We start from the raw sequence: 12613 nt of genomic DNA, 5'->3' as shown, positions 1-12613 counted from the left end.
AGGTCTACCCACGGCTTGCTGCGGACACCAGGTCTACCCAGGCATGAAACGGGCAACAGGTCTACCAAGCTGCGGACACCAGGTCTACCCAGGGCATGCTGCGGACACCAGGTCTACCCAGCCATGAAACGGGCAACAGGTCTACCAAGCTGCGGACACCAGGTCTACCCAGCCATGAAACGGGCAACAGGTCTACTCACTCAATGCTGCGGACACCAGGTCTACCCAGCCATGAAACGGGCAACAGGTCTACCAACTCAATGCTGCGGACAACAGGTCTACCCAGCCATGAAACGGGCAACAGGTCTACCAAGCTGCGGACACCAGGTCTACCCACGGCTTGCTGCGGACAACAGGTCTACCCAGCCATGAAACGGGCAACAGGTCTACCAAGCTGCGGACAACAGGTCTACCCACGGCTTGCTGCGGACACCAGGTCTACCCAGCCATGAAACGGGCAACAGGTCTACCAAGCTGCGGACACCAGGTCTACTCACGGCTTGCTGAGGACACCAGGTCTACCCAGCCATGAAACGGGCAACAGGTCTACTCACGGCTTGCTGCGGACACCAGGTCTACCCAGCCATGAAACGGGCAACAGGTCTACCAAGCTGCGGACAACAGGTCTACCCAGGGCATGCTGCGGACAACAGGTCTACCCAGCCATGAAACGGGCAACAGGTCTACTCACGGCTTGCTGCGGACACCAGGTCTACCCAGCCATGAAACGGGCAACAGGTCTACCAAGCTGCGGACACCAGGTCTACCCAGGGCATGCTGCGGACACCAGGTCTACCCACGGCTTGCTGCGGACACCAGGTCTACCCAGCCATGAAACGGGCAACAGGTCTACCAAGCTGCGGACACCAGGTCTACCCAGGGCATGCTGCGGACACCAGGTCTACCCACGGCTTGCTGCGGACAACAGGTCTACCCAGCCATGAAACGGGCAACAGGTCTACCAAGCTGCGGACACCAGGTCTACCCAGGGCATGCTGCGGACAACAGGTCTACCCAGACATGAAACGGGCAACAGGTCTACTCACGGCTTGCTGCGGACAACAGGTCTACCAAGCCATGAAACGGGCAACAGGTCTACCAAGCTGCGGACACCAGGTCTACCCAGGGCATGCTGCGGACACCAGGTCTACCCACTCAATGCTGCGGACAACAGGTCTACCCAGGCATGAATCGGGCAACAGGTCTACCAAGCTCCGGACACCAGGTCTACCCACGGCTTGCTGCGGACAACAGGTCTACCCAGCCATGAAACGGGCAACAGGTCTACCAAGCTGCGGACACCAGGTCTACCCAGGGCATGCTGCGGACACCAGGTCTACCCAGCCATGAAACGGGCAACAGGTCTACCGACGGCTTGCTGCGGACACCAGGTCTACCCAGCCATGAAACGGGCAACAGGTCTACCAAGCTGCGGACACCAGGTCTACCCAGGGCATGCTGCGGACACCAGGTCTACCCAGCCATGAAACGGGCAACAGGTCTACTCACGGCTTGCTGCGGACAACAGGTCTACCCAGCCATGAAACGGGCAACAGGTCTACCAAGCTGCGGACACCAGGTCTACCCAGGGCATGCTGCGGACACCAGGTCTACCCACGGCTTGCTGCGGACAACAGGTCTACCCAGGCATGAATCGGGCAACAGGTCTACCAAGCTGCGGACACCAGGTCTACCCAGGGCATGCTGCGGACACCAGGTCTACCCACGGCTTGCTGCGGACAACAGGTCTACCCAGCCATGAATCGGGCAACAGGTCTACCAAGCTCCGGACACCAGGTCTACCCACGGCTTGCTGCGGACACCAGGTCTACCCAGCCATGAAACGGGCAACAGGTCTACCAAGCTGCGGACACCAGGTCTACCCAGCCATGAAACGGGCAACAGGTCTACCAACTCAATGCTGCGGACAACAGGTCTACCCAGCCATGAAACGGGCAACAGGTCTACCAAGCTGCGGACACCAGGTCTACCCACGGCTTGCTGCGGACACCAGGTCTACCCAGCCATGAAACGGGCAACAGGTCTACCAAGCTGCGGACACCAGGTCTACCCAGGGCATGCTGCGGACAACAGGTCTACCCAGCCATGAAACGGGCAACAGGTCTACTCACGGCTTGCTGCGGACAACAGGTCTACCCAGCCATGAAACGGGCAACAGGTCTACCAAGCTGCGGACAACAGGTCTACCCAGGGCATGCTGCGGACACCAGGTCTACCCAGCCATGAAACGGGCAACAGGTCTACTCACGGCTTGCTGCGGACACCAGGTCTACCCAGCCATGAATCGGGCAACAGGTCTACCAAGCTGCGGACAACAGGTCTACCCAGCCATGAAACGGGCAACAGGTCTACCATCTCAATGCTGCGGACACCAGGTCTACCCAGCCATGAAACGGGCAACAGGTCTACCAAGCTGCGGACACCAGGTCTACCCAGGGTATGTAGCGGACACCAGGTCTACCAACTCAATGCTGCGGACAACAGGTCTACCCAGCCATGAAACGGGCAACAGGTCTACCAAGCTGCGGACACCAGGTCTACCCACGGCTTGCTGCGGACACCAGGTCTACCCAGCCATGAAACGGGCAGCAGGTCTACCCACGGCTTGCTGCGGACACCAGGTCTACCCAGCCATGAAACGGGCAACAGGTCTACCAAGCTGCGGACACCAGGTCTACCCAGGGCATGCTGCGGACACCAGGTCTACCCACGGCTTGCTGCGGACAACAGGTCTACCCAGGCATGAATCGGGCAACAGGTCTACCAAGCTGCGGACACCAGGTCTACCCAGGGCATGCTGCGGACACCAGGTCTACCCACGGCTTGCTGCGGACAACAGGTCTACCCAGCCATGAATCGGGCAACAGGTCTACCAAGCTCCGGACACCAGGTCTACCCACGGCTTGCTGCGGACACCAGGTCTACCCAGCCATGAAACGGGCAACAGGTCTACCAAGCTGCGGACACCAGGTCTACCCAGCCATGAAACGGGCAACAGGTCTACCAACTCAATGCTGCGGACAACAGGTCTACCCAGCCATGAAACGGGCAACAGGTCTACCAAGCTGCGGACACCAGGTCTACCCACGGCTTGCTGCGGACACCAGGTCTACCCAGCCATGAAACGGGCAACAGGTCTACCAAGCTGCGGACACCAGGTCTACCCAGGGCATGCTGCGGACAACAGGTCTACCCAGCCATGAAACGGGCAACAGGTCTACTCACGGCTTGCTGCGGACAACAGGTCTACCCAGCCATGAAACGGGCAACAGGTCTACCAAGCTGCGGACAACAGGTCTACCCAGGGCATGCTGCGGACACCAGGTCTACCCAGCCATGAAACGGGCAACAGGTCTACTCACGGCTTGCTGCGGACACCAGGTCTACCCAGCCATGAATCGGGCAACAGGTCTACCAAGCTGCGGACAACAGGTCTACCCAGCCATGAAACGGGCAACAGGTCTACCATCTCAATGCTGCGGACACCAGGTCTACCCAGCCATGAAACGGGCAACAGGTCTACCAAGCTGCGGACACCAGGTCTACCCAGGGTATGTAGCGGACACCAGGTCTACCAACTCAATGCTGCGGACAACAGGTCTACCCAGCCATGAAACGGGCAACAGGTCTACCAAGCTGCGGACACCAGGTCTACCCACGGCTTGCTGCGGACACCAGGTCTACCCAGCCATGAAACGGGCAGCAGGTCTACCCACGGCTTGCTGCGGACACCAGGTCTACCCAGCCATGAAACGGGCAACAGGTCTACCAAGCTGCGGACACCAGGTCTACCCAGGGCATGCTGCGGACACCAGGTCTACCCACGGCTTGCTGCGGACAACAGGTCTACCCAGGCATGAATCGGGCAACAGGTCTACCAAGCTGCGGACACCAGGTCTACCCAGGGCATGCTGCGGACACCAGGTCTACCCACGGCTTGCTGCGGACAACAGGTCTACCCAGCCATGAATCGGGCAACAGGTCTACCAAGCTCCGGACACCAGGTCTACCCACGGCTTGCTGCGGACACCAGGTCTACCCAGCCATGAAACGGGCAACAGGTCTACCAAGCTGCGGACACCAGGTCTACCCAGCCATGAAACGGGCAACAGGTCTACCAACTCAATGCTGCGGACAACAGGTCTACCCAGCCATGAAACGGGCAACAGGTCTACCAAGCTGCGGACACCAGGTCTACCCACGGCTTGCTGCGGACACCAGGTCTACCCAGCCATGAAACGGGCAACAGGTCTACCAAGCTGCGGACACCAGGTCTACCCAGGGCATGCTGCGGACAACAGGTCTACCCAGCCATGAAACGGGCAACAGGTCTACTCACGGCTTGCTGCGGACAACAGGTCTACCCAGCCATGAAACGGGCAACAGGTCTACCAAGCTGCGGACAACAGGTCTACCCAGGGCATGCTGCGGACACCAGGTCTACCCAGCCATGAAACGGGCAACAGGTCTACTCACGGCTTGCTGCGGACACCAGGTCTACCCAGCCATGAATCGGGCAACAGGTCTACCAAGCTGCGGACAACAGGTCTACCCAGCCATGAAACGGGCAACAGGTCTACCATCTCAATGCTGCGGACACCAGGTCTACCCAGCCATGAAACGGGCAACAGGTCTACCAAGCTGCGGACACCAGGTCTACCCAGGGTATGTAGCGGACACCAGGTCTACCAACTCAATGCTGCGGACAACAGGTCTACCCAGCCATGAAACGGGCAACAGGTCTACCAAGCTGCGGACACCAGGTCTACCCACGGCTTGCTGCGGACACCAGGTCTACCCAGCCATGAAACGGGCAGCAGGTCTACCCACGGCTTGCTGCGGACACCAGGTCTACCCAGCCATGAAACGGGCAACAGGTCTACCAAGCTGCGGACACCAGGTCTACCCAGGGCATGCTGCGGACAACAGGTCTACCCAGCCATGAAACGGGCAACAGGTCTACTCACGGCTTGCTGCGGACACCAGGTCTACCCAGCCATGAAACGGGCAACAGGTCTACCAAGCTGCGGACACCAGGTCTACCCAGGGCATGCTGCGGACACCAGGTCTACCCAGCCATGAAACGGGCAACAGGTCTACTCACGGCTTGCTGCGGACACCAGGTCTACCCAGCCATGAAACGGGCAACAGGTCTACCAAGCTGCGGACACCAGGTCTACCCAGCTATGAAACGGGCAACAGGTCTACCAAGCTGCGGACACCAGGTCTACCCAGGGCATGCTGCGGACACCAGGTCTACCAACTCAATGCTGCGGACAACAGGTCTACCCAGGCATGAATCGGGCAACAGGTCTACCAAGCTGCGGACACCAGGTCTACCCACGGCTTGCTGCGGACACCAGGTCTACCCAGCCATGAAACGGGCAACAGGTCTACCAAGCTGCGGACACCAGGTCTACCCAGGTCATGCTGCGGACACCAGGTCTACCCAGCCATGAAACGGGCAACAGGTCTACTCACGGCTTGCTGCGGACACCAGGTCTACCCAGCCATGAAACGGGCAACAGGTCTACCAAGCTGCGGACACCAGGTCTACCCAGGGCATGCTGCGGACACCAGGTCTACCAACTCAATGCTGCGGACAACAGGTCTACCCAGGCATGAAACGGGCAACAGGTCTACCTAGCTGCGGACACCAGGTCTACCCAGGGCATGCTGTGGACACCAGGTCTACCAACTCAATGCTGCGGACAACAGGTCTACCCAGCCATGAAACGGGCAACAGGTCTACCAAGCTGCGGACACCAGGTCTACCCAGGGCATGCTGCGGACAACAGGTCTACCCAGCCATGAAACGGGCAACAGGTCTACTCACGGCTTGCTGCGGACACCAGGTCTACCCAGCCATGAAACGGGCAACAGGTCTACCAAGCTGCGGACACCAGGTCTACCCAGGGCATGCTGCGGACACCAGGTCTACCCACGGCTTGCTGCGGACACCAGGTCTACCCAGCCATGAAACGGGCAACAGTTCTACCAAGCTGCGGACACCAGGTCTACCCAGGGCATGCTGCGGACACCAGGTCTACTCACGGCTTGCTGCGGACAACAGGTCTACCCAGCCATGAAACGGGCAACAGGTCTACCAAGCTGCGGACACCAGGTCTACCCAGGGCATGCTGCGGACAACAGGTCTACCCAGACATGAAACGGGCAACAGGTCTACTCACGGCTTGCTGCGGACAACAGGTCTACCAAGCCATGAAACGGGCAACAGGTCTACCAAGCTGCGGACACCAGGTCTACCCAGGGCATGCTGCGGACACCAGGTCTACCCACTCAATGCTGCGGACAACAGGTCTACCCAGGCATGAATCGGGCAACAGGTCTACCAAGCTCCGGACACCAGGTCTACCCACGGCTTGCTGCGGACAACAGGTCTACCCAGCCATGAAACGGGCAACAGGTCTACCAAGCTGCGGACACCAGGTCTACCCAGGGCATGCTGCGGACACCAGGTCTACCAACTCAATGCTGCGGACAACAGGTCTACCCAGACATGAAACGGGCAACAGGTCTACTCACGGCTTGCTGCGGACAACAGGTCTACCAAGCCATGAAACGGGCAACAGGTCTACCAAGCTGCGGACACCAGGTCTACCCAGGGCATGCTGTGGACACCAGGTCTACCAACTCAATGCTGCGGACAACAGGTCTACCCAGCCATGAAACGGGCAACAGGTCTACCAAGCTGCGGACACCAGGTCTACCCAGGGCATGCTGCGGACAACAGGTCTACCCAGCCATGAAACGGGCAACAGGTCTACTCACGGCTTGCTGCGGACACCAGGTCTACCCAGCCATGAAACGGGCAACAGGTCTACCAAGCTGCGGACACCAGGTCTACCCAGGGCATGCTGCGGACACCAGGTCTACCCACGGCTTGCTGCGGACACCAGGTCTACCCAGCCATGAAACGGGCAACAGTTCTACCAAGCTGCGGACACCAGGTCTACCCAGGGCATGCTGCGGACACCAGGTCTACTCACGGCTTGCTGCGGACAACAGGTCTACCCAGCCATGAAACGGGCAACAGGTCTACCAAGCTGCGGACACCAGGTCTACCCAGGGCATGCTGCGGACAACAGGTCTACCCAGACATGAAACGGGCAACAGGTCTACTCACGGCTTGCTGCGGACAACAGGTCTACCAAGCCATGAAACGGGCAACAGGTCTACCAAGCTGCGGACACCAGGTCTACCCAGGGCATGCTGCGGACACCAGGTCTACCCACTCAATGCTGCGGACAACAGGTCTACCCAGGCATGAATCGGGCAACAGGTCTACCAAGCTCCGGACACCAGGTCTACCCACGGCTTGCTGCGGACACCAGGTCTACCCAGCCATGAAACGGGCAACAGGTCTACCAAGCTGCGGACACCAGGTCTACCCAGGGCATGCTGCGGACACCAGGTCTACCCAGCCATGAAACGGGCAACAGGTCTACCGACGGCTTGCTGCGGACAACAGGTCTACCCAGCCATGAAACGGGCAACAGGTCTACCAAGCTGCGGACACCAGGTCTACCCAGGGCATGCTGCGGACACCAGGTCTACCCACGGCTTGCTGCGGACAACAGGTCTACCCAGGCATGAATCGGGCAACAGGTCTACCAAGCTGCGGACACCAGGTCTACCCAGGGCATGCTGCGGACACCAGGTCTACCCACGGCTTGCTGCGGACAACAGGTCTACCCAGCCATGAATCGGGCAACAGGTCTACCAAGCTCCGGACACCAGGTCTACCCACGGCTTGCTGCGGACACCAGGTCTACCCAGCCATGAAACGGGCAACAGGTCTGCCAAGCTGCGGACACCAGGTCTACCCAGCCATGAAACGGGCAACAGGTCTACCAACTCAATGCTGCGGACAACAGGTCTACCCAGCCATGAAACGGGCAACAGGTCTACCAAGCTGCGGACACCAGGTCTACCCACGGCTTGCTGCGGACACCAGGTCTACCCAGCCATGAAACGGGCAACAGGTCTACCAAGCTGCGGACACCAGGTCTACCCAGGGCATGCTGCGGACAACAGGTCTACCCAGCCATGAAACGGGCAACAGGTCTACTCACGGCTTGCTGCGGACAACAGGTCTACCCAGCCATGAAACGGGCAACAGGTCTACCAAGCTGCGGACAACAGGTCTACCCAGGGCATGCTGCGGACACCAGGTCTACCCAGCCATGAAACGGGCAACAGGTCTACCAAGCTGCGGACACCACGTCTACCCAGGGCATGCTGCGGACAACAGGTCTACCCAGCCATGAAACGGGCAACAGGTCTACTCACGGCTTGCTGCGGACAACAGGTCTACCCAGCCATGAAACGGGCAACAGGTCTACCAAGCTGCGGACAACAGGTCTACCCACGGCTTGCTGCGGACAACAGGTCTACCCACTCCAAGCTGCGGACACCAGGTCTAACTACTCCATTACGCGGACAACAGGTCTACCCACTCCATGCGGCGGACAACATGTCTACCCGCTCCATGCTGCGGACACCAGGTCTGCCCACGCCGTGATGCGGACCACAGGTCTACCTTCGCCATGCTGCACGCAGCCCGGGTCGCACCGGAGCTAGGTAGACCCGGTCGCCGCGGCCGTCGCAGCGCCCTCGCCCTCGACGGCGGACCCACGCCGCCGGTCCCGGAGGCGGGTAGACCTGGTCGCCGCGGCCACGGCGGCCGCCCATCCCGGAGCCCAGTAGACCTGGCCGCCGCGGGACCGGCCAAGTTTCCCGGAGTCGTGTAGACCTGGTCGTCGCGGCCACGGCCGCCGCCGCTGCGCCTTCGCCGGCGACGGCGGTCCCACGCCACCGGCCCCGGAGCCGCGTCGACCTGGCCGCCGCGGGACGGGCCACGTTTCGCGGATCCGGGTAGACGAGGCATCCTTGTACCATCTCGGAGCCGGGGAAACCCCACAGCCTCTTAACGCTCCGGAGCCCAAGTGCTCCAGCAGCCTTGCCCCGCCCGGCAGAATCGATTTCAAGACCAAGACATATTTTCGACAACATTTTATTTCATCATTTCATTTCATTTCTTTTCATTTCATTTTATTATTTTATTTTATTTCGTTTTGTTTTGTTTTGTTTTGTTTTGTTTTGATTTGATTTGATTTGTTTCATTTCCTCTTTGCCTTTTTTGAATGATTGCCTCTTCTATTTACTCGGAAAGAAAATCTTTTCCGGAAAACAAAACTCTTGCCAAATCTTATTTGTGATCCCTTTGGGCCCACAGCCGAGCTGACGGAGGGCCTGTGCCCGGTTCTCGCCCTGCTGACACACTGACCCCCCCAAACGGCGTCCTCCCTACCCCACGCCTCCTCCCCCGTCCCCCAGAGACCCTACCTACAGAGCCCCCCCCCCCCCACAAAACAGAACCTCACGGGCCGCAGCACAGCCAGGGGAAGCACGTACGTGCAGCGAAACTCGGCCCAAAGCCGCCGCGCCCTGGCACAACTCGCCCTGCCCCTTCCCGCCCCACGGAGGCGGCTGCATCGAGGCGACCGGCGCCGCCGTCGGCAAGCGGGTGGCCGCTTTCGGGCCGGTTCTTCCGCGGAAGGTCTGCAGAGCTCTTGGGGCCTCGGCGCGGGTTTGGGGGGCCGTGAGGGCTCGCTGTCGAGGCGCCCGGGGCCGGCACGAAGCCGCCTGCCCTCTCCCTGTCCCTGCCCCGTCTTCCGCAGCCACCCATTAACGCTGGGGGCGAGCCCGCCCTCCGCCATCAACCTCCCATGCAGCGCTTTCAGACTTTCCCCGCCCCTGCCCATTGTCGGCTGGGGGCGCCCTGCCCCCCGCCGTCAGCCTCCCTGGCAGCGCTTTCAGACTCTCTCGGGCCCCTGCCCATTGTCGGCTGGGGGCGCCCCGCCCCCCGCCCTCAGCCTCCCTGGCAGCGCTTTCAGACTGCCTCGGGCCCTGCCCATTGTCGGTTGGGGGCGCCCCGCCCCCCGCCCTCAGCCTCCCTGGCAGCGCTTTCAGACGGTCTCGTGCCCTGCCCATTGTCGGTTGGGGGCGACCCCGCCCTCCGCCATCAGCCTCCCTGGCAGCGCTTTCAGACTGCCTCGGGCCCTGCCCATTGTCGGTTGGGGGCGACCCCGCCCTCCGCCATCAGCCTCCCTGGCAGCACTTTCAGCCTCTTCCTGCCCCCGCCCACGGTCCCACCGGGCAGTTTACACGGCGGCGGCGGGAGGCTGATGCCGAGGTCGGCAGGCGGAGAGCCTGGTGCACAAGCAGGGATGGCGGCGGGATGATTGGCGCCGTCTGTCCCTGGTCAAAGAAGCTCTCTGTTCAGCTTTCTCGGAGCCTTTTGCTTTGGTGGCGTTCCTTCCTCCTCCGCCCCGGCGCCGCTCAAGCCTGCGGCAGGGCGGCAGCGCGGCGGGTGGGCGGCCGGGGGGAGGGGGGAGGGGGGGGGGAGGGAGGGAGCGCGCGAGCGAGCGAGCGAGCGAGCGCGCTGCAGAAATGAAGCCCGGAGCAGGGCCGCGGTCCATTCGAGCACGGGGAGGGGGCGCGACAACGCTGCCTGCTCCTGTCGGGGAGCGCTTGGGGAAGTGGGGTGCCGGCACCATGACGGCGGAGCGGACAGGGGCCGCGGCTGGGGAAGAGGCCGGCGGAGCTCGCCAGTGGATGCTGGCGCACGGAGCCGGCAGGGACACCTGGGCACGGCTGGGACCGAAAGTCGCCCGCCTTCACGCCCCGCCTTTCGCCGGGGGGAAGAAGACGCGAGAGCAGGGCTGCCTGCTGGGCTGCCAGTGCCCGCGGTCATGCCGGACGTGCAGGCCGACCGCCGAAGGCGTGCTCGCCGCTGCAGAGACGACAAGGGGGCCGCGCGTCCGATGGAAGAGACGGGGCGCCATCGCGCGGCGGCCGGGCTGCAAGGCCGGCCGACGGTAACAGGACTACCACGCCGCGGGCGGCCAGAGACAAAGACCGGCCGAGGGCAACAGGTCTACCCAGCATTATGCCGGCCGGTACCAGGGCCGGCCGAGGGCAACAGGTCTACCCAGCATTAGGCCAGCCGGAAAGACGGCCGGCAGAGGGCAACAGGTCTACCCAGCATTCGGCCGTCAGGTAACACTGCCGGCCGAGGGCAACAGGTCTACCCAGCATTCGGCTGGCCGGTAACACGGCGGGCCGAGGGCAACAGGTCTACCCAGCATTAGGCCGGCCGGTAACACTGCCGGCCGAGGGCAACAGGTCTACCCAGCATTAGGCCGCCACGTCCAAAGGCCGGCCGAGGGCAACAGGTCTACCCAGCATTAGGCCGCCACGTCCAAAGGCCGGCCGAGGGCAACAGGTCTACCCAGCATTCGGCCGCCACGTCCAAAGGCCGGCCGAGGGCAACAGGTCTACCCAGCATTCGGCCGCCACGTCCAAAGGCCGGCCGAGGGCAACAGGTCTACCCAGCATTCGGCCGCCACGTCCAAAGGCCGGCCGAGGGCAACAGGTCTACCCAGCATTCGGCCGCCACGTCCAAAGGCCGGCCGAGGGCAACAGGTCTACCCAGCATTCGGCCGCCACGTCCAAAGGCCGGCCGAGGGCAACAGGTCTACCCAGCATTCGGCCGTCAGGTACAAAGGCCGGCCGAGGGCAACAGGTCTACCCAGCATTAGGCTGCCACGTACAAAGGCCGGCCGAGGGCAACAGGTCTACCCAGCATTCGGCCGTCAGGTACAAAGGCCGGCCGAGGGCAACAGGTCTACCCAGCATTAGGCCGGCCGGTAACACTGCCGGCCGAGGGCAACAGGTCTACCCAGCATTAGGCCGCCACGTCCAAAGGCCGGCCGAGGGCAACAGGTCTAACCAGCATTAGGCCGGCCGGCAGAGGGCAACAGGTCTACCCAGCATTCGGCCGTCAGGTACAAAGGCCGGCCGAGGGCAACAGGTCTACCCAGCATTAGGCCGGCCGGTAACACTGCCGGCCGAGGGCAACAGGTCTACCCAGCATTAGGCCGCCACGTCCAAAGGCCGGCCGAGGGCAACAGGTCTACCCAGCATTCGGCCGTCAGGTACAAAGGCCGGCCGAGGGCAACAGGTCTACCCAGCATTCGGCCGCCACGTCCAAAGGCCGGCCGAGGGCAACAGGTCTACCCAGCATTAGGCCGCCACGTCCAAAGGCCGGCCGAGGGCAACAGGTCTACCCAGCATTAGGCCGCCACGTCCAAAGGCCGGCCGAGGGCAACAGGTCTACCCAGCATTAGGCCGGCCGGCCGAGGGCAACAGGTCTACCCAGCATTCGGCCGTCAGGTACAAAGGCCGGCCGAGGGCAACAGGTCTACCCAGCATTAGGCCGCCACGTCCAAAGGCCGGCCGAGGGCAACAGGTCTACCCAGCATTAGGCCGCCACGTCCAAAGGCCGGCCGAGGGCAACAGGTCTACCCAGCATTAGGCCGCCACATCCAAAGGCCGGCCGAGGGCAACAGGTCTACCCAGCATTAGGCCGGCCGGCAGAGGGCAACAGGTCTACCCAGCATTCGGCCGTCAGGTACAAAGGCCGGCCGAGGGCAACAGGTCTACCCAGCATTAGGCCGCCACGTCCAAAGGCCGGCCGAGGGCAACAGGTCTACCCAGCATTAGG

The sequence above is a fragment of the Sturnus vulgaris genome, unplaced genomic scaffold (assembly GCF_052056855.1).
Source record: "Sturnus vulgaris isolate bStuVul1 unplaced genomic scaffold, bStuVul1.hap1 Scaffold_160, whole genome shotgun sequence".
Taxonomy (NCBI): domain Eukaryota; kingdom Metazoa; phylum Chordata; class Aves; order Passeriformes; family Sturnidae; genus Sturnus; species Sturnus vulgaris.
This window is presented reverse-complemented; position numbering follows the sequence as displayed.